At 43.7% G+C, this 20,407-nt stretch overlaps 1 pseudogene; it reads right to left on the minus strand.

Moving 5' to 3' along the window:
* The window catches only part of LOC120058112, a 33,831-nt pseudogene that overhangs the window by 2,688 nt on the left and 10,736 nt on the right, over positions 1 to 20,407 (minus strand).

Below are 20,407 nucleotides of genomic sequence, written 5' to 3' on the forward strand. Positions count from 1 at the left end.
TTCCATCAGAATGTTCTCCAAGGGGTCCTTTGTTCAGAAACGTCTTTATTTCGATCCAGAACGAACGATTTCCCTCTTGAATTAGCAAGCACACTGGCAGTGCGACGCTAACCTCTCCATCTTGACAAAATTCTTGCGTCGCATCACGTCTAAAGTCCAGAATAAATTTCAATAATATAATTAAACTATATTGAAAAAACATACTTTAGGATGATATTGTGACATGTATCAAATAAAATCGAAGCCGGAGGTCATATTCACCTTTAACGAGCGTTTTCCAGGAGCCGAGTACAGGTCCTACTTCGCGCCCAGAAAAAAAAAATAAAGTGCGCAAGTCTCACTCCAAGAGGTTGTGTTCAGTCCCTGGACGAGATATTCAAGTCCTTTCTGCTCTCACTTCCGCATGACACCCAGGGGAAGGCGTATGACGTGTTTCTACAGTCCTAAGTGACATGCCCTTTTATAGACAAGGTCTTGAAGAGAGACATCGATGTTGGAAATCTCACTTCCGGATAGGAAATGGGCTGTAAAAATAGTTCTGTTCCACTTAGAGAAATAATTCAAACGTTTTTAGAAACTAGAGACTGTTTTCTATCCAATAGTAGTAATAATATGCATATTGTAAGAGCAAAAATTGATTAAGAGGCCGTTTGAAAATGGGCACATATTTTCCAGTTTTTCAATACGCCCCCTGCAGCCATAAGAAGTTAAAGAATGATTGTTTTGCCTTGAGACAGTTGAGACATGGATTGTGTATGTGTACCATTCAGAGGGTGAATAGACAAGACAACAGATTTATTAAGTGCCTTTGAATGGGGTATGGTGGTAGGTGCCAGGCGCACCAGTTTCTGTCAAGAACTGCTGGATTATTCACGCTCAACAGTTTCCCGTGGGTATCAAGAATGGTCCACCACCCAAAGGACATTCAGCCAACTTGACACAACTGTGGAAAGCATTAGAGTCAACATAGGCCAGCATTCCTGTGGAACACATTTGACACCTTGTAGAGTCCATGCCCTGATGAATTGAGGCTGTTCTGAGGGTAAAAAGTGTGTGTGTGTGTGGGGTGGGTTGTTCAGTATGTAATTCCCATTGAAATCCAGACAGAGTTAGAACATCGAACAACATTCAGCAAACTGTATTCAGAATGACAGTCAGGGTTAAGGAGTTTACCTAAACCATTTAAACTTGAACAACCATTTCAGTAACGGGTGCAATAAATCTAACGAAATGATTGGATTAGTTTAGAAAAATGTATGTTATTTACCTTCGTGTAGCATAAGATTATTCAATCAATGTACTGTACATGCAAAAACACATATCAAAAACAATACAAAAAAATTCTGCAGTAGAGCATGATGGGAAACATGAAAATGATGGGCGTGGTTTTGATGGGAATGTTTTTCTCTCCACAGACACAATCACACTCAACACTAGTTATTAACACCAACACTGGGGTTATTTTACACCACTGACTTTTAATTTCTCTCTTATGGAGTTAACTTGATAAACTATGGCCCTGTCCAGAAACAACTCCCTAGCCCTTAGCTCATAGCTCCTAGCCCCTAGCTCATAGCCAGTAGGTACTTCACATATATCAGAAACGATAGGATAGGTTTAAGCGTTTGATAGGAGTAAGCTCCCTCTGTGACTAAGAATTCCCTCTATAAGATGACACACTGACATGCAGATCATGAGACCCAGGCTCTTGAGAGGGTGGTGTTGTTGAGCTGAGAGCTCTTTAGGGTGTTAGGGGGGAGGTTGAAGTGCTGTGGCTGACCCTTCACATGTACAGTATACCCCGACAGAATGACAGACAGACAGAAAGACAGGCAGGTGTTTTACTAACGTGCCTGGCAGGCTGTACCTGTGTATTTGTATTTGTATTTATATTTATTATGGATCCCCATTACTTCCTGCCAAGGCAGCAGCAGCTCTTCCTGGGGTCAAGCAAAATTGAGGCAGTTGTACTTGTTTTTTCAATATGCATGGCCAATACATCACTTAATTCTAAATCAGGGTTCCGCAACTGGCGGGATGTTTTATTTGGCCCCCAAGTTCTCTGAGCAAAAAATGTATATACTATATACTATATATAATATTGTGTAATATTAGTGAAAACATCAAAACTATGAAATAACACATATGGAATCATGTAGTAACCAAAAAAAGTGTTCAACAAATCAAAATATTTGAGATTCTTCAAAGTAGCCACAGTTTGCCTTGATGACAGCTTTGCACACTCTTGGCATTATCTCAACCAGCTTCATGCATTTCAATTAACAGGTGTGCCTTGTTAAAAGTTAATTTGTGGAATTTATTTCCTTAATGCGTTTAAGCCAATCAGTTGTGTTGTGACAAGGTAGGGGTGGTATACAGAAGATAGCCCTATTTGGTAAAAGACCAAGTCCATATTATGGCAAGAACAGCTCAAATAAGCAAAGAGAAACGACAATCCATCATTACTTTAAGACAAGAAAGTCAATCAAAGCAGAATATTTCAATAACTTTGAAAGTTTCTTCAAGTGCAGTCACAAAAACCATCAAGCGCTATGATGAAACTGGCTCTCATGAGGACTGCCACAGGAAAGGAAGACCCAGAGCTACCTCTGCTGCAGAGGATACGTTCAGAAATTGCTGAGGATAAGCCTCAGAAATTGCAGCCCAATAAATGCTTCAGAGTCCAAGTAACAGACACATCTCAACATCAACTGGTCAGTGGACACTGTGTGAATCAGGCCTTCATGGTCGAATTGCTGCAAAGAAACCACTACTAAAGACCAACAATAAGAAGAGACTTGGTTGGGCCAAGAAACACAAGCAATGGACATTAGACCGGTAGAAATCTGTCCTTTGGTCTGATGAGTCCAAATTGAAGATTTTTGTTCCAACCGCCGTGTCTTTGTGAGACGCAGAGTACGAGAATGGATGATCTCCGCATGTGTGGTACCCACCGTGAAGCATGGAGGAGGAGGTGTAATGGTGTGGGGTTTTTTCAACAGGACAATGACCCAACACACCTCCAGGCTGTGTAAGGGCTATTTGACCAAGGAGAGTGATGGAGTGCTGCATCAGATGACCTGGCCTCCTCAATCACCTGACCTCAACCCAATTGCGATGGTTTGGGATGAGTTGGACTGCAGAGTGAAGGAAAAGCAGCATACAAGCAACAGAATATATTGGCTCCTTTCACTTATTTATATTGTAAAGTATTTTTTGTTATTTGTTGGACTCCAGTAAAACTAGCTGTCGCCAATTGTGTTGGCTAATGGAGATCCTAATCAATCAAATCAAATACGTGCACACTCGCTCACACACGTGCACATACATATGTATGACAGAGAAACACTCACATTGCACATGTTCACGCAATGATATGTCTGAGGACTACATGCGGTGTGCACGTGTTGGTGTGCACGTGTTTGTGCGCATGTGTTGTACATGTCAGATTACATTCGGAGATACGGCTTGGGAGGCTAAATAATAAATAAATGACCATGTTAAATAACATATATTATGAATACACTGAGAATGTGTATAGGCTGTACTCAAACTTGTTTTTTGAGCACAGCACATGCAGATGTGGCCAAACAACCCTCTCACAAACCCAGGACATGCATTTTGATGACAATCACACAGAGTAAAGGACATCTGAAAAGAGCTTAGACAGGGATGCCGATGGAGAGGGTGAGAGCTAAAGGGGTCAGAATAAGCTCTGGTCTCTCAAAGCAGCAACTGAAATGAAAATATGACCACCCACCCACACGTTACCAGAGTAAGGACTAACAGTCTCTTTGGATCTGATTTGTGTGGGCTTTTGGTTAGATTCTTTGCCGCTGGTCCACTGGCTTGAGCTGACAAACCTAAACAAGCGGTGTCCTTCCTTACGCCCTTACGTCGCGGAACAATGATGTCACAGCTGCACACAAGGAGGATTTAATCTTAAGGATCGGCCCCTTTTAAAAAATAGTTTTTTGCCTAAAATTACATACCCAAATCTAACTGCCTGTAGCTCAGGCCCTGAAGCAAGGATATGCATATTCTTGGTACCATTTGAAAGGAAACACTTTGAAGTTTGTGGAAATGTGAAGGGAATATAGGAGAATATAACACATTAGATCTGGTAAAAGAAAACACCAAGAAAAAAACAATAGTTTTTTGGTATTTTTTTGTACCTTCATCTTTGAAATGCAAGAGAAAGGCCATAATGTATTATTCCAGCCCAGGTGCAATTTAGATTCTGGCCACGAGATGGCAGCAGTGTCTGTGCAATGAACCATTGTATTTCTGTTCAAAATGTTTTATCAAGACTGCCCAAATGTGCCTAATTTGTTTATTAATTACTTTTCATGTTCAAAACTGTGCACTCTCCTCAAACAATAGCATGGTATTATTTCACTGTAGTAGCTACTGTAAATTGGACAGGGCAGTTAGATGAACAAGAATTTAAGCTTTCTGCCAATATCAGATATGTCTATGTCCTGGGAAATGTTCTTGTTACTTACAACCTTATGTTAATCGCATTAGCCTGCGTTAGCTCAACCATCCCGCAGGGGACCCACCAATGATTTCTAGCAACAATTAAGAACACACACACCAACTAGAGAGACATGGAAATGACCATTCCTTTTAACCTGTCTAGGACTGGGGTTTCGCCAACATCCAATGAAATTGCAGGGCGCCAAATTCAATCAACAGAAATCTCATAATTCAAATTTCTCAAACATACAAGTATTAGACACCATTTTAAAGATACAATTCTCGTTAATCCAACCACAGTGTCCGATTTCAAAGAAGCTTTTCGGCGAAAGCAGAACATATCATTATGTTAGGTCAGCAACTAGTCACAGAAAGCATACAGCGATTTTCCAACCAAAGAGAGGAGTCACAAAAATCAGAAATAGAGATAAAATTAATCACTAACCTTTGATATTCTTCATCAGATGACACTCCCGGGACAACATGTTACACAATACATGTATGTTTTGTTCGATCAAGTTCATATTTATATCCAAAAACCTCGGTTTACATTTGGCTTTGCCTCCAAAACATCCCATGAATTTGCACAGAGCCACATCAATTTACAGAAATACTCATAATAAACATTGATAAAAGATCCAAGTGTTATTCACAGATTTAAAAATATACTTCTCCTTAATGCAACCGCTAAGTCAGATTTCAAAAAAACTTTACGGAAAAAGCAAACTCTGAGTACGGCGCTCAGAGACCAACACAACCCAAAAAGATATCCGCCATGTTGGAGTCAACATAAGTCAGAAATAGCATTATAAATATTCACTTATCTTTGATGTTCTTCATCAGAATGCACTCCCAGGAATCCCAGTTCCACAATAAATGTTTGATTTGTTCAATAAAGTCCATCATTTATGTCCAAATAACTTATTTTGGTTCGCGCGTTCAGTACACAATCTAAACCCACGACGCGAGGGCAGGTCCAGGCAAAAGTTCAGAAGAAAAGTCATATTACAGTTCGTAGAAACATGTCAAACGAAATATAGAATCAATCTTTAGGATGTTTTTAACATAAATCTTCAATATTGTTACAACCGGAGAATTCCTTTGTCTGTAGAAAAGCAATGGAACAGAGCTCACTCTCACGTGAACGAGCATCACGAGCTCAAGGCATTCTGGCAGACCTCTGACTCATTCCCCTCTCATTCGCCCCCACTTCACAGTAGAAGCATCAAACAAGGTTCTAAAGACTGTTGACATCTAGTGGAAGCCTTAGGAAGTGCAACATGACCAATATCCCACTGTATCTTCAATAGGGAATGAGTTGAAAAATGACCAACCTCAGATTTCCCACTTCCTGGTTGGATTTTTTCTCAGGTTTTTGCCTGCCATATGAGTTCTGTTACACTCACAGACATCATTCAAACAGTTGTAGAAACTTCAGAGTGTTTCCCATCCACATATACTAATAATATGCATATATTAGCAACTGGGACTGAGTAGCAGGCAGTTTACTCTGGGCACACTTTTCATCCAAACGTGAAAATGCTGCCCCCTATCCCAAAAACAGGTTTTAAGGAGGTAGCATGCGTGGGTCTCTCTCTCTGGTGTTTCGGCAAGTCTGGGCTGTGTCGTGAATGTAATATCAACACACGTTGATATTAGCTTTCTGGTCACGCGCCTCTAACAAACAGTACACTTCAAGTGACCCTCGTTCAAGATGGCCGTACTTCTTCATTACACAAAGAAAAAAACCTCAACCAATTTCTAAAGACTGTTGACATCCAGTGGAAGCGGTAGGAACTGCAAGAAGTTCAATTTGAAATCTGGATTCCCAATGAAAACACATTGAAAAGAGAGTGACCTCAAAAACAAAATCTGAATGGTTTGTCCTCGGGGTTTCGCCTGCTAAATAAGTTCTGTTATACTCACAGACATGATTCAAACAGTTTTAGAAACTTCAGAGTGTTTTCTATCCAAATCTACTAATACTATGCATATCTTATCTTCTGGGGATGAGTAGCTGGCAGTTGAATTTGGGTATGCTTTTCATCCAAACGTGAAAATGCTGCCCCCTATCCTAGAGAAGTTAAGTATGGGGGGGTACTGTGGGATTATTTAAAATACTCTTTGAAGAGGTAGTGTTTCAGATGTTTTCCGATCATGGGCAGGGACTCTGCTGTCCTAGCTTCAGGGGGAAGCTGGTTCCACAATTGGGAACTTGGAGCTTTGACTGGGTTGAGCTGGAGCTGCTTTCCCGTAGGGGTGGGTGGGCCAAGACACCAGAGATGGCAGAACAGTTCTCAGGTTGGTGTGTAGGGTTTAAACATAACCTGGTGGTAGGGAGGGGCAATTCCTCTTGTTGCTCCATAGACAAGTATTATGGTCTTGTAGTGGATGCGAGCTTCGACTGGAAGCCAGTGGAGTGTGCAGAGTGGGGTGACAAGGAACGAACTTGTGAAGGTTGAAGACCTGGTGGGCTGCAGCATTCTGGATGAGTTGCAGGGGTTTGATGGCAAAAGTGGGGAGCCCAGCCAACAGTGAGTTGCAGTAGTCCATGACAAGTGCCTGGATTAGGACCTGCGCCACTTCCTGTGTGAGGTAGGGTTGTACTCTACGGATGTTGTAGAGCATGAACCTGGAGGAGCGGGTCACTGCTTTGATGTTTACAGAGAACGACAGGGTGTTGTCCAGGGTCACGCCAAGGTTCTTTGCACTCTGGGAGTGGGACACTGGAGTTGTCAATCATGATGGAGAGGTCATGGAGCAGGCAGGCTTTCCCCGGGAGGAAGAGCCGCTTCGTCTTGTTCTAGGTTGAGCTGGAGGTGGTGGGTCGACATCCAAGCTGAGATATCTGCCAGGCACGCAGAGATGTGTGTTGCCACCTGGGTGTCAAAAGGTAGTAGTTGCAGTACCTAAAGAGTAGTAAGTAGTTGCAAAGCAGCTAATTAGCTAAAGTTGTCCATGATGAGATTCAAACACGCAACCTTTGGGTTGCTAGACATACCCGTAATACGCCCACCCATCCACCTCTGTCGTACCAAACCTAACATATCATACAAATGTGTGTGTCCCGGATTTACGTAGGCCAATGTAATGTAACGTAACATAAAGTAACATGTCATACTAAATGGAGTGGCATGGATTTGAATAACATATTATACTTTCTGCTCTGAGACCATTCTTTTTATTTCTCTGTTTATTTCTCTGGTTAGGCGTCATTTTCACGTGAGCTAGGCTATCCAGGGAAAGTAAATTTGACAATGTGTCGTATTCTCACGTGGGAAGAGGGAACATAAGCTCTACTCGTGGACAAATAAGAATGTTTTATCACCACACAAGTAAGGGACAGTCCCCGGCTCCACATCTCAATGCGTGCATGGCTGGTAGCCTTACGTCTGCCTTGCCACTCACAGAATGGAACTCGCAACATAATGCAACACAACAACTTCCTGATTTAAAATGTTTCCGACCCGCAATGTAATTGTTCTGAAATGCGAGCTGACCACCGTGTTTAAAGAATTATTTCATTCCACCGACCAGCTGATTTTTTTGCCGCTCACCAACTGGAGAACCGTGGGTTTCCGACCTGATGCAGGACTACTAATGATTAGCTCAATAGGGTAAACGCAGACAGGCAACCCCATGCTTCAGCTTATTTATTTATAGCCACTATGCTGCATCAGTTGGGCTACAGGTGATGCTCATTGCTAATAGCATACCTGATAATATGGCTATATGAATGGTCCAACATGTTAACATTTTATCAATATGTTCTTTGATTCATTTCTGGAGTTGGAAATTATATTGTAGATGGTGTCAGCGTACTTTTGTTTTCATTCATTTTGGAGTAGAATTACCTTTTAAAAAAGTCACAAGAACGGAGCTTCTCAGTCCTTCTACATACAACCCCCCCCCCCCCCCCCCCCCACACAACCTTTTCCCCTACTGCTACTGTCTGACCCAACAGTCGTTCTAAGTTGTATGTTTTTGTGAAAGTAACAGCATTCTCAAAGCGAATAACGGTATCATATTGCACTGAGAATCATTCTAAGAATCATAGATCAACTCTCCATGCCGGATCGTCTGCATGGCTTCTCAAGTATCCTGATCTGCTGGCTGACTACACTCGGAGGTTGACTCGCTGACCTGTGTGTGTTCTTGACAGTGAGATAATCCTGACAGCTTTATAGGCCTGCTCTGGCATCTCAGGGATCAACTGACCATTCTGACTGGCTGTTAGAGGCAGGCATCAAGTCAATGGTTAGTTTGGCTGAGTGGTTCTGGGATTGACTTGACAGCCTGATTTGCTAATAGTAGCATGTCAGTCCAAGGTGAATAGTTTAGGAAGGACATAGCATATGCAGGGGAAAGGGGAGTGGTTAAAGGAGCCAAATGGAAGCTGGGAATCTCATTGCAACTCATCCTCAGGACATTGCTGGAAATGAGAATGTATTCTTAACTTGTAACTTACCTGGCAAAAATAATGGTTATATAAATGTATGTCAATATGAATATGCAATCCACCCTGTGCACCTAGATGAGTGACATTAATCAAACACATACATATCACAAAGAAAACCAGCATCTCAGATTTGATCATCCCTGTTTTACCTCATACTCTTCAGTTTTTTTCATTTAACTCTTATTTTACCAGATATGTTGACTAAAAACACATTCTCTACAGCAACAACGTGGGGAATAGTTGCAGGGGAGAGGAGGGATGAATGAGCCAATTGTAAGGTGGGGATGATTAGGTGGCCATTATGGTATGAGGGCCAGATTGAGAATTTAGGAGTCAACACACCCGTTTAACATCCCATCCGAAAGACAGCACCCTGTACAGGGCAATGTCCCCAATTCCTGCCCTGGGGCATTGGGATATGAAAATAAAAAAATTGGACCAGAGGAAAGAGCGCTTCCTCCGGGCCCTCCAGCACCACTTACAGCCGCATCTGGTCTCTCATCCAGGGACCAACCCTACTTAGCTTCAATGACAAGTCAGCAGTGGGATGCAGGGCGGTATGCTGCTGGCCATACCCTTCTATTCTCTTCTCTGCCTCTTTTATCTCTGTCTTTCTCTCTTTCCTTTTCTTTCCATCACCCCTATATGGGAGGACAGTATTTAATGTTCACTTCTTTTATCCCCTGCTTTCTTCTATCCTCAGTCCCCTTCTCCCCGCCCCTATCTCTTCATTACTAGCCTACGGGAGGTCACTTCTGAGCACCTGTTCTCTCTCTTGTCTCTTCTCATCTCCTCTCATCCTCTCTGTTCATCTCATTTGCTCTCTACCTCTCTATCGAAAGCCCACGGGAGACCCTGACTGCCCTCTCTCTCTTTCTCTCTCTCATTCTCTATCGTTCTCATTTCTTTCTTTCTTTCTATTTTTCTTTCTTTCTTTCTCTCTCTCGCTCTCTCTCTCTCGCTCTCTCTCTCTCTCTCCACTTCAATAGATAACCAATCAGGCCTCTCCTCTCCTTGTGTAAGTAGTTTTATGTGTGTTTACCTCCTACTGGATGGATGGATTGAGTCCTGGTCAGACCACGGAAAAACCAAAGCTTGATGAACGACAGCATAGCTTCACAGACAGCATAGCTTCACAGACAGCATAGCTTCACAGACAGCATAGCTTCACAGACAGCATAGCTTAATTTCTGCTTGTAAACATATTTAGTAAAACAAGACTGTGTGTATCGTTCGTGCATGTGTGTTATTCTCCTTCAGTCTTCTCTTTGCTGTGTGTGTGTTTGCGTGAAATGCAGCCTGCTTCATTAAGAGGTTGTCTTAATCCTCCATAGTTTAACACTATTTACATCCCCATTATTCCACCGTTACCGGGAAGAACCAGCATGAAATCCAGTGCTGTTCAGGACATTAGACAAGCTGCATTCTCAAAGCTAACAGATTTACATGAATGAGGAGGCCGATACAGGGAGAGAGAGGAGGAGGAGAGAGAGGGAGGAGAATAAAAAATGATAGACGAAATGTAAAGAGATGAAAAGAGAGGAAAATATGTGGACAGAGTGAATGAAAACACTAGAAGTTTAAAGGGGAATTTCACCCTGGCTCTGCCACGGCATATAGTCATTACTATATTAACAACATTACATTTTTATCATCAACATCAAAATTATACAAAACACAAGCTAGAACTGGCACGTTTTCATTGCACTGATGGAATTGGGAAGTTTCGACTCCATGTGTATTCGTCTGCTCATAGTGAACCACAAAGTCCAGCATTTATAGCGAATGCTGATACCGCCTGCTGGGTAGAGGGGGCGTGGTCATAAACTTGAATAATGGTGCTTCTACACCTGCATTGCTTGCTGTTTGGGGTTTTAGGCTGGGTTTCTGTACAGCACTTCGAGATATTAGCTGATGTACGAAGGGCTATATAAAAAAAACTTGATTTGTTTACTTCGAACCACCAACACACAGTAATCTCAGAACTTCTCTAGGCAATACTTTTTGGAAAACATTAGTTTTTTTACAAATGTTTGTCATCATGTCCATGTGGTTTTCTGTGCCTGGCTGTGCTAATTACAAACAAGTGCGAAAATGAGTTACCGTTCACCATTCTACCTACCAGAGATTCTCCCCGATTCTGCCAGTGGCTTGTAGGCTATCAAGAATGATACGGTGACCAAACAGATGGATTTTCAGGCTGAACTGTTGGGGAATCCATTTCGACGACAGCTGAGAAGTGACGCGATACCATACATTTTTTTCCATTCACAACTAAAAAGAAGATTCTCTAACCTAATGTTAGTTATCTTTCTAGCCTAGCTGGACTAGCTGGGTAAGTTAGCTAACTAGCTAACGTTACAGTCCTGTATTGAACTCTGAAAGCCATCAGCTAAATCATATAGCTACCTTTTGGTATACCCACTGTAAATCAATTTCACCTTTGCCATGGTAGTCACTGCTAGACTGAAAGCTACCTTTAGCAGAGTAAAACATTTTGTTAGTTCATTCTATCTTTGATTGACGTTAGGTAACGTAAGATAGCTATTGTTACCAAGTAAGAGTGTCTCGATTTGGTAGCCATCTATTCCACCCTTGTCTGGAAAACACTCCGTTACTACAAATAGAATTGTCGAAATAGCTAACTCACTCTCTGTTTGTGTGTTGGTAGCAATGATGAATGTGTATAAATCGTCTATGGTTGGTTAGTTGGTTCTCAGCCTGTCTCAACTGGCTAGCAATCTTGCTGCCAAGTCAGTGTCGCTAGTCAGCTAACAGCAAGCTGACAATATTGAAATGTCCATGTTAGGTGTGCTTAGCTAGTCAATACAATTAGTGGGCTGGTTAAATTGTGTGTTTGTTTGTGGGTGGAACAAAATCTGATTCCACCAACATATGCGCTTCCAAAGCCACGCTCTGCACAAGTTGAAGGTACGTTGGACAAAATATTTGCAAGCTGATGGCTAAAATAACAAAATTTACAGTAAGCATGGTATAAACATGAATTGGGTAGTGTTTGTATGGTTTGTGTTGTGGGGTTACGGGTGGTTAGAGGTACAGTGCCTTGCAAAAGTATTCATCCCACCTTTTTCCAATTTTGTTGCATTACAACCTGTAATTTAAATGGATTTTTATTTGGATTTCATTTAATGGACATACACAAAATCATCCAACTTGGTGAAGTGAAATGGAAAAAATGTATTATTCCCCTTGTGTGCAATCTAAGTGTCACATGATCTGTCACATGATCTCAGTATATATACACCTGTTCTGAAAGGCCCCAGAGTCTGCAACACCACTAAGCAAGGGGCACCACCAAGCAAGTGGCACCATGAAGACCAAGAAGCTGTCACGTTCGTTGATGGAAGAATCAGACCAAGGTGCAGCGTGGTAAGCGTACATCATTTTATTTGATGAACACGGAAAAAAACAATAAACTACAACCGAACGTGAAACTACATGCAGTGCAGAACGCAACTACACACAAACAAGATCCCACAAACTAAAGGTGGAAAAAAGGCTGTCTAAGTATGATCCCCAATCAGAGACAACGATAGACAGCTGCCTCTGATTGGGAACCATACCCGGCCAACAAAGAAATAGAAAAACTAGAATGCCCACCTAAATCACACCCTGACCTAACCAAATAGAGAAATAAAAAGGCTCTCTAAGGTCATTGCATGACAGTACCCCCCCCAAAGGTGCGGACTCCGGCCGCAAAACCTGACTCCATGGGGGAGGGTCCGGGTGGGCATCTAGCCTCGGTGGCGGCTCCGCTCGCTGATCCCTCCGCTTCCGTGGAACTGGACCGTGGATCGTCGCCGGGGGCACCGAACCGTGGATCGTTGCCGGGGACTCCGGACCGTAGATCGTCGCCGGGGACTCCGGACCGTAGATCGTCGCCTGGGACTCCAGACCGTAGATCGTTGCCGGAGGCTCCGGACTGGGAACCCCCGCTGGAGGCTCTAGACCGGGACCCCCGCTGAAGGCCCTGGAACACAGACCGTCGCTGGAGGCTCTGGACCGCCGACCGTCGCTGGAGGCTCTGGACCGCCAACCGTCGCTGGAGGCTCTGGACCGCCGACCGTCGCTGGAGGCTCTGGACCGCCGACCGTCGCTGGAGGCTCTGGACCGCCGACCGTTGCTGGAGGCTCTGGACTGCAGACCGTTGCTGGAGACTCTGGACTGCAGACCGTAGCTGGAGACTCTGGACTGCAGACCGTAGCTGGAGACTCTGGACTGCAGACCGTAGCTGGAGACTTCGGGCCATGGATCATCACTGGAGGCTCCGGGTCATGGATCATCACTGGAGGCTCCGGGCCATGGATCATCACTGGAGGCTTCGTGCCATGGATCATCACTGGAGGTTTCATGCGTGGAGCAGGCACAGGACGTACCAGGCTGGGGAGACGCACTGGAGACCGGGTGCGTGGAGCAGGCACAGGGCGTACCAGGCTGGAGAGACGCACTGGAGGCCGGGTGCGTGGAGCTGGCACAGGATATACTTGGCCGTGGAGGCGCACTGGAGGTCTGGAGCGTAGAGCTGGCACAACCCGTCCTGGCTGGATGCTCACTTTAGCCCGGCAAGTGCGGGGCGCTGGCACAGGACGCACTGGGCTGTGAAGGCGCACTGGAAACACAGTGCATAGAGCCGGCGCAGGATATCCTGGTCCGAGGAGGCGTACTGGAGACCAGGAGCGCTTAGCCGGCACAACCCGTCCTGGCTGGATGCTCATTTTCGATAGACAGCTGCCTCTGATTGAGAACCATACCCGGCCAACAAAGAAATAGAAAAACTAGAATGCCCACCCAAATCACACCCCGACCTAACCAAATAGAGAAATAAAAAGTCTCTCTAAGGTCAGGGCGTGACAGGTGCTCTCCAAACAGGTCAGGGTTGGGGTTATAAAACAATATCAGAAACTTTGAACATCCCACAGAGCACCATTAAATCCATTATTAAGAAATGGAAAGAATATGGCACGACAACAAACCTGCAAAGAGAGGGCCGCCCAACAAAACTCACAGACCAGGCAAGGAGGGCATTAATCAGAGAGGCAACAAAGAGACCAAAGATAATCCTGAAGGAGCTGCAAAGCTCCACAGCGGAGATTGGAGTATCTGTCATAGGACCACTTTAAGCCGTACATTCCACAGAGCTGGGCTTTACGGAAGAGTGTCCAGAAAAAAATAAGCAAACACGTTTGATGTTCGCCAAAAAGAATGTGAGAGACTCCCCAAACATATGGAAGAAGGTACTCTGGTCAGATGAGACTATCGTGTCTTTAGTATCATTAAAGATGAAGACTGTTATTTTATCAAATCAATTCTCTGTAATTATTAATACGTGATTAAACTAATCATGTAAATTTAATTAACTTATTAACAAAGTTATAATTTTCCGAATATAACTCTTCAGATATTTTAATATCTGATCAATTAGTAATCTATTGATGAATTATTATTATTACCTTCGTCAGTCTCATCTGAACGTCGTAAATTGTTGGTTATCTGCACAAACCCAGCCTTTACTATAAATCATCCATACAACAATTGGCTCAATTATTTATTTACTAACTAATTAAACAATTATAGAATACATAATAACATTATACCATCCCTAGTGGACTAAACAAAACATTTCCAACCATTGCCTATTCACTTGGGCGTGGCTACTGACTTAGTTAAACTTTTCAGAGAAGACGTTTTTCTAATTTTAAAAGTCAACATCATATTTCATCATTTCGCAAATAGTTTTATCTTTACTCATTCATTTTATACAAGAATTAGATGCAAACCTCATAACTGAGGCACCTGTGTAAACAGAGTTAGGATAATGTGGCTGTATTGTCTTTCATGAGGTCACAAACAAGAAACAAAACGGACCAGATCGTAGCTGGCTTCTCCGCCGACCGTTTACACGTTCTCCAAAATATGAATGCTGTTCCATTCTCAAATTCTGATTTGAGATGTAGTAGAAATGGGCCAGGGACTGCATGGCCAGGGAGAGTCTCTTTACGGAATTTATGGGTTGTAAGACTGTCCTAACAGGAGAGGGAGTTTGGTTGTTCACATCTCTGCTAGCCAATTCACTGAAAGGGCTAGCGTCATGACAAGACTAAAATGTAGCTTTTTGGCCATCAAGGAAAACGCTATGTCTGGTGCAAACCCAACACCTCTCATCACCCCGAGAATACCATCCCCACAGTGAAGCATGATGGTGGCAGCATCTTGCTGTGGGGATGTTTTTCATCGGCAGGGACTGGGAAACTGGTCAGAATTGAAGGAATGATGGATGGCGCTAAATACAGGGACATTTTTGAGGGAAACCTGTTTCAGTCTTCCAGAGATTTGAGACTGGGACTGAGGTTCACCTTCCAGCAGGACAATGACCCTAAGCATACTGCTAAAGCAACACTCGAGTGGTTTAAGGGGAAACGTTTAAATGTCTTGGAATGGCCGAGTCAAAGCCCAGACCTCAATCCAATTGAGAATCTGTGGTATGACTTAAAGATTGGTGTATACCAGCAGAACCCATCCAACTTGAAGGAACTGGAGCAGTTTTGCCTTGAATAATGGGCAAAAATCCCAGTAGCTAGATGTGCCAAGCTTATAGAGACATACCCCAAGAGACTTGCAGCTGTAATTGCTGCAAAAGGTGGCTCTACAAAGTATTGACTTTGGGGGGGTGAATAGTTATGCACACTAAAGATTTCTGTTTTTTAAATCTTATTTCTTGTTTATTTCACAGTAAAAAATATTTTGCATCTTCAAAGTGGTAGGCTTGTTGTGTCAATCAAATGATACAAACCCCTAAAAAAAATCGATTTTATTTCCAGGTTTTAAGGCAACAAAATAGGAAAAATGCCAAGGGGGGTGAATATTTTCGCAAGCCACTGTAGCCTGATGACTACAGAATACCTTCCAGACCATGTCATCAATTTAGACCATGTCATCAAAACCCCCTTCTCTTTTTACCTTTTCTCTTTGTAAATCTCAGGTTATCTGGAGTCATTCCACAGTGCCTTGCTGAAAAATATCACAAAGCGGGTGCATTTTGGGTACAACCAGCATGAGGTACACAAGCATGAGGGAGCAGACACACCTAGTTAAATAATAAGGTAAAAATAATAAAAATATAATAATAATGGTTATGGAGCACTACAAGATTGAGGAACAAAAACCAGCAAAGGACACTGAAATGTTTCAAGTCTGCTACAGTAATGGCACAACCACCCCATTCTTCTCTGCAGATTCTCAAAACACAGTACAAAGACATGTCTACGAAATTCCCCTGCAAATGGCTACTATTGACAAGAGTGATTTGTCAAATTCAATGGTCTGGGGGAGGTTTACTGACAGTTCTTTGAGATGAGTACAGGGTTTTTGGTTGTGCAGGGTTGTACATAGACAGTAAATACTTTGTTGTGTATTAGAGCGATTGAGGTGCCTTTTCTCTTCAATATCACATACACAACAATTCATACAGTGTAGGAACTGCCTTCCTAAGATTCACACCTTCTTTAGTCCCCCAGCCCATTCACTTTGTTGACTGATCTTTCCCCTCAAAACCAATGTCCCCTCATTGTCCCTAAACAATACGCCAGCCGCTACCATTCAGTTGATACCTTTACCAACAAAGGCGTTGCCCTACGTCCCTTCCACAAAAAGTGTAAAATGCTAAGACCGTAACCATGTCTTTCCAGGAGACGTGCAGTACCAGCAAATATTCTGCAAGAAGACCAACAGTTGGTGGTTAAGAATCGTCCCTTTTTCAGGACCCTGTCTTTCAAGATAATTTGTAAAAATCCAAATAACTTCACAGATCTTCATTGTAAAGGGTTTAAACACTGTTTCGCTGCTTGTTAAATTAACCATAAACAATTAATGAACATGCACCTGTGGAACGGTCGTTAATAAGACACTAACAGTTTACAGACGGAAGGCAATTAAGGTCATAGTTATGAAAACTTAGGACACTAAAGAGGCCTTTCTACTGACTCTGAAAAACACCAAGAAAGACGCCCAGGGTCCCTGCTCATCTGCGTGAACGTGCCTTAGGCATGCTGGAAGGAGGCATGAGCACTGCAGATTTGGCCAGGGCAATAAATTGGAATGTCCATACTGTGAGATGCCTAAGACAGTGCTACAGGGAGACAGGACAGACAGCTGATCGTCCTCGCAGTGGCAGACCACGTGTAACAGCACCTGTACAGGTTCGGTACATCCGAACATCACACCTGCGGTCTGAACATCACACCTGCTCGTCCTCTATAGCTTTAGTCTCACAGCACCTGTACAGGTTCGGTACATCCAAACATCACACCTGCGGTCTGAACATCACACCTGCTCGTCCTCTATAGCTCTAGTCCTCTATAGCTCTAGTCCTCTATAGCTCTAGTCCTCTATAGCTTTAGGGCTTTATAGCTCTAGTCCTCTGTAGTTCTATGCCTCTATAGCTCTAGTCCTCTATAGCTCTAGTCCTCTATAGCTCTAGTTCTCTATAGCTTTAGTGCTTTATAGCTCTAGTCCTCTGTAGTTCTAGGCCTCTATAGCTCTAGTCCTCTATAGCTCTGGTGCTCTGTAGCTTTAGTCCTTTATAGCTCTAGTCCTCTGTAGTTCTAGGCCTCTATAGTTTTAGTCCTCTATAGCTCTAGTTCTCTATAGCTTTAGTGCTTTATAGCTCTAGTCCTCTGTAGCTCTGGTGCTCTGTAGCTTTAGTCCTCTATAGCTCTAGTCCTCTATAGCTCTAGTCCTTTATAGCTTTAGTGCTTTATAGCTCTAGTCCTCTGTAGCTCTAGTCCTCTGTAGCTCTAGTCCTCTGTAGCTCTAGTTCTCTATAGCTTTAGTGCTTTATAGTTCTAGGCCTCTATAGCTCTAGTCCTCTATAGCTCTGGTGCTCTGTAGCTTTAGTCCTCTATAGCTCTAGGCCTCTATAGCTCTAGGCCTCTATAGCTCTAGTCCTCTATAGCTCTAGTCCTCTATAGCTCTAGTCCTCTATAGCTTTTGTCCTCTATAGCTCTAGTCCTCTGTAGCTCTAGTCCTCTATAGCTCTGTTGCTCTATAGCTCTAGGCCTCTAGCTTTTGTGCTCTTTAGCTCATCCTCTATAGCTCTAGTCCTCTATAGCTCTAGTCCTCTATAGCTCTAGTCCTCTATAGCTCTAGTCCTCTGTAGCTCTAGTCCTCTGTAGCTCTAGTCCTCTGTAGCTCTAGTCCTCTGTAGCTCTAGTCCTCTGTAGCTCTAGTCCTCTATAGCTCTAGTCCTCTATAGCTCTAGTCCTCTATAGCTATAGTCCTCTATAGTTCTAGTGCTCTATAGTTCTAGTGCTCCTTTCTCCATTTAAATATCTCATCTCCTTTCTTGCTCACTGTAGAGTTGATCAACCCTTTGGTTCCATCATCCTATAGCTTGAAACATATATAGACTATAGTGTCCCCTATGTGTTAGTACCCTCTGGCTTTGAAAACTCTTTCCTAGCTCTAGTTGTTGGGCCCATCCCTCCACCCCCTCCTCCCCAGGCCTGTCTCTGTGCTCCCTCTTTCCTAGCTCTAGTTGTTGGGCCCATCCCTCCACCCCCTTCTCCCCAGGCCTGTCTCTGTGCTCCCTCTTTCCTAGCTCTAGTTGTTGGGCCCATCCCTCCACCCCCTTCTCCCCAGGCCTGTCTCTGTGCTCCCTCTTTCCTAGCTCTAGTTGTTGGGCCCATCCCTCCACCCCCTCCTCCCCAGGCCTGTCTCTGTGGTCCCTCTTTCCTAGCTCTAGTTGTTGGGCCCATCCCTCCACCCCCTCCTCCCCAGGCCTGTCTCTGTGCTCCCTCTTTCCTAGCTCTAGTTGTTGGGCCCATCCCTCCACCCCCTCCTCCCCAGGCCTGTCTCTGTGCTCCCTCTTTCCTAGCTCTAGTTGTTGGGCCCATCCCTCCACCCCCTCCTCCCCAGGCCTGTCTCTGTGCTCCCTCTTTCCTAGCTCTAGTTGTTGGGCCCATCCCTCCACCCCCTCCTCCCCAGGCCTGTCTCTGTGCTCCCTCTTTCCTAGCTCTAGTTGTTGGGCCCATCCCTCCACCCCCTTCTCCCCAGGCCTGTCTCTGTGCTCCCTCTTTCCTAGCTCTAGTTGTTGGGCCCATCCCTCCACCCCCTCCTCCCCAGGCCTGTCTCTGTGGTCCCTCTTTCCTAGCTCTAGTTGTTGGGCCCATCCCTCCACCCCCTTCTCCCCAGGCCTGTCTCTGTGGTGCCTGGCCCAGCGTTGCCAGTGTACATCAGCAGGGTATAGCTGTTATGGTGCTACAGGGTGGGCGGTTGGTACAGTGCTGCGCCGTGCGGGTAATGTGGGCATGGGCCAGCCTTGCCGGCAGCTGGATTAGCAGTGCAGCCATTAGCATCTGAACTCCTGTCATGTGACAATATGACAGAGATTACTTCATCTGGGGCTAGCAGCTGGGGCTGGAAGAAAGAGAAGATGAAAGAGAGAGAGAGAGAGAGAAGGCAGTGTGGAGGCTGGGGAAAAATGTTTCACTGTAATAGTGAAGGTGCAGTAGAAAACCTAAACAGTATATTTCACCTCTCAGCTTCCCTATCAAATCAAAAAATGTCAACCTAAGAAAATGAACAACAATGACAAATGGTTTGATGAAGAATGTAAAAACCTAAGAAAGAAATTGAGAAACCTATCCAACCAAAAACATAGAGACCCAGAAAACCTGAGTCTATGCCTTCACTATGGTCTATCACTAAAACAATACAGAAATACACTATGGAAAAAGAAGGAACAGCACGTCAGAAATCAGCTCAATGTAATTGAATAATCCATAGAATCGAACCACTTCTGGGAAAATTGTAAACTCTAAACAACACGAGGAGTTATCTACCCAAAACAGAGATGTATGGGTAAACCACTTCTCCAATCTTTTTGGCTCTATAACAAGGAGCAAACTGCAAAAACATATACATGATCAAATACAAATCTTAGAATCTACTATTAAAGACTACCAGAACCCACTGGATTCTCCAATTACATTGAATGAACTACAGGACAAAATACAAACCCTCCAACCCAAAAAGGCCTGTGGTGTTGATGGTATCCTTAATGAAATGATCAAATATACAGACCACAAATTCCGATTAACATCCTTAGCTCTGGCATCTTCTCCAATGCACAAAAGTGGAGACACATTTGATCCCAACAACTACTGTGGGATATGCGTCAACATCAAACTTGGGAAAATCCTCTGCATTATCATTAACAGCAGACTCGTACATTTCCTCAGTGAAAACAATGTATTGAGCAAATGTCAAATTGGCGTTTTACCAAATTACCGTACAACAGACCACATATTCACCCTGCACACCCTAATTGACAAACAAACAAACCAAAACAAAGGCAAAGTCTTCTCATGCTTTGTTATTTAAAAAAAGAAGCTTTCCACTCATTTTGACACAAGGGCCTGCTATACAAATTGATGGAAAGTGGTGTTGGGG

This window comes from Salvelinus namaycush, chromosome 13 (genome assembly GCF_016432855.1).
Source record: "Salvelinus namaycush isolate Seneca chromosome 13, SaNama_1.0, whole genome shotgun sequence".
Taxonomy (NCBI): domain Eukaryota; kingdom Metazoa; phylum Chordata; class Actinopteri; order Salmoniformes; family Salmonidae; genus Salvelinus; species Salvelinus namaycush.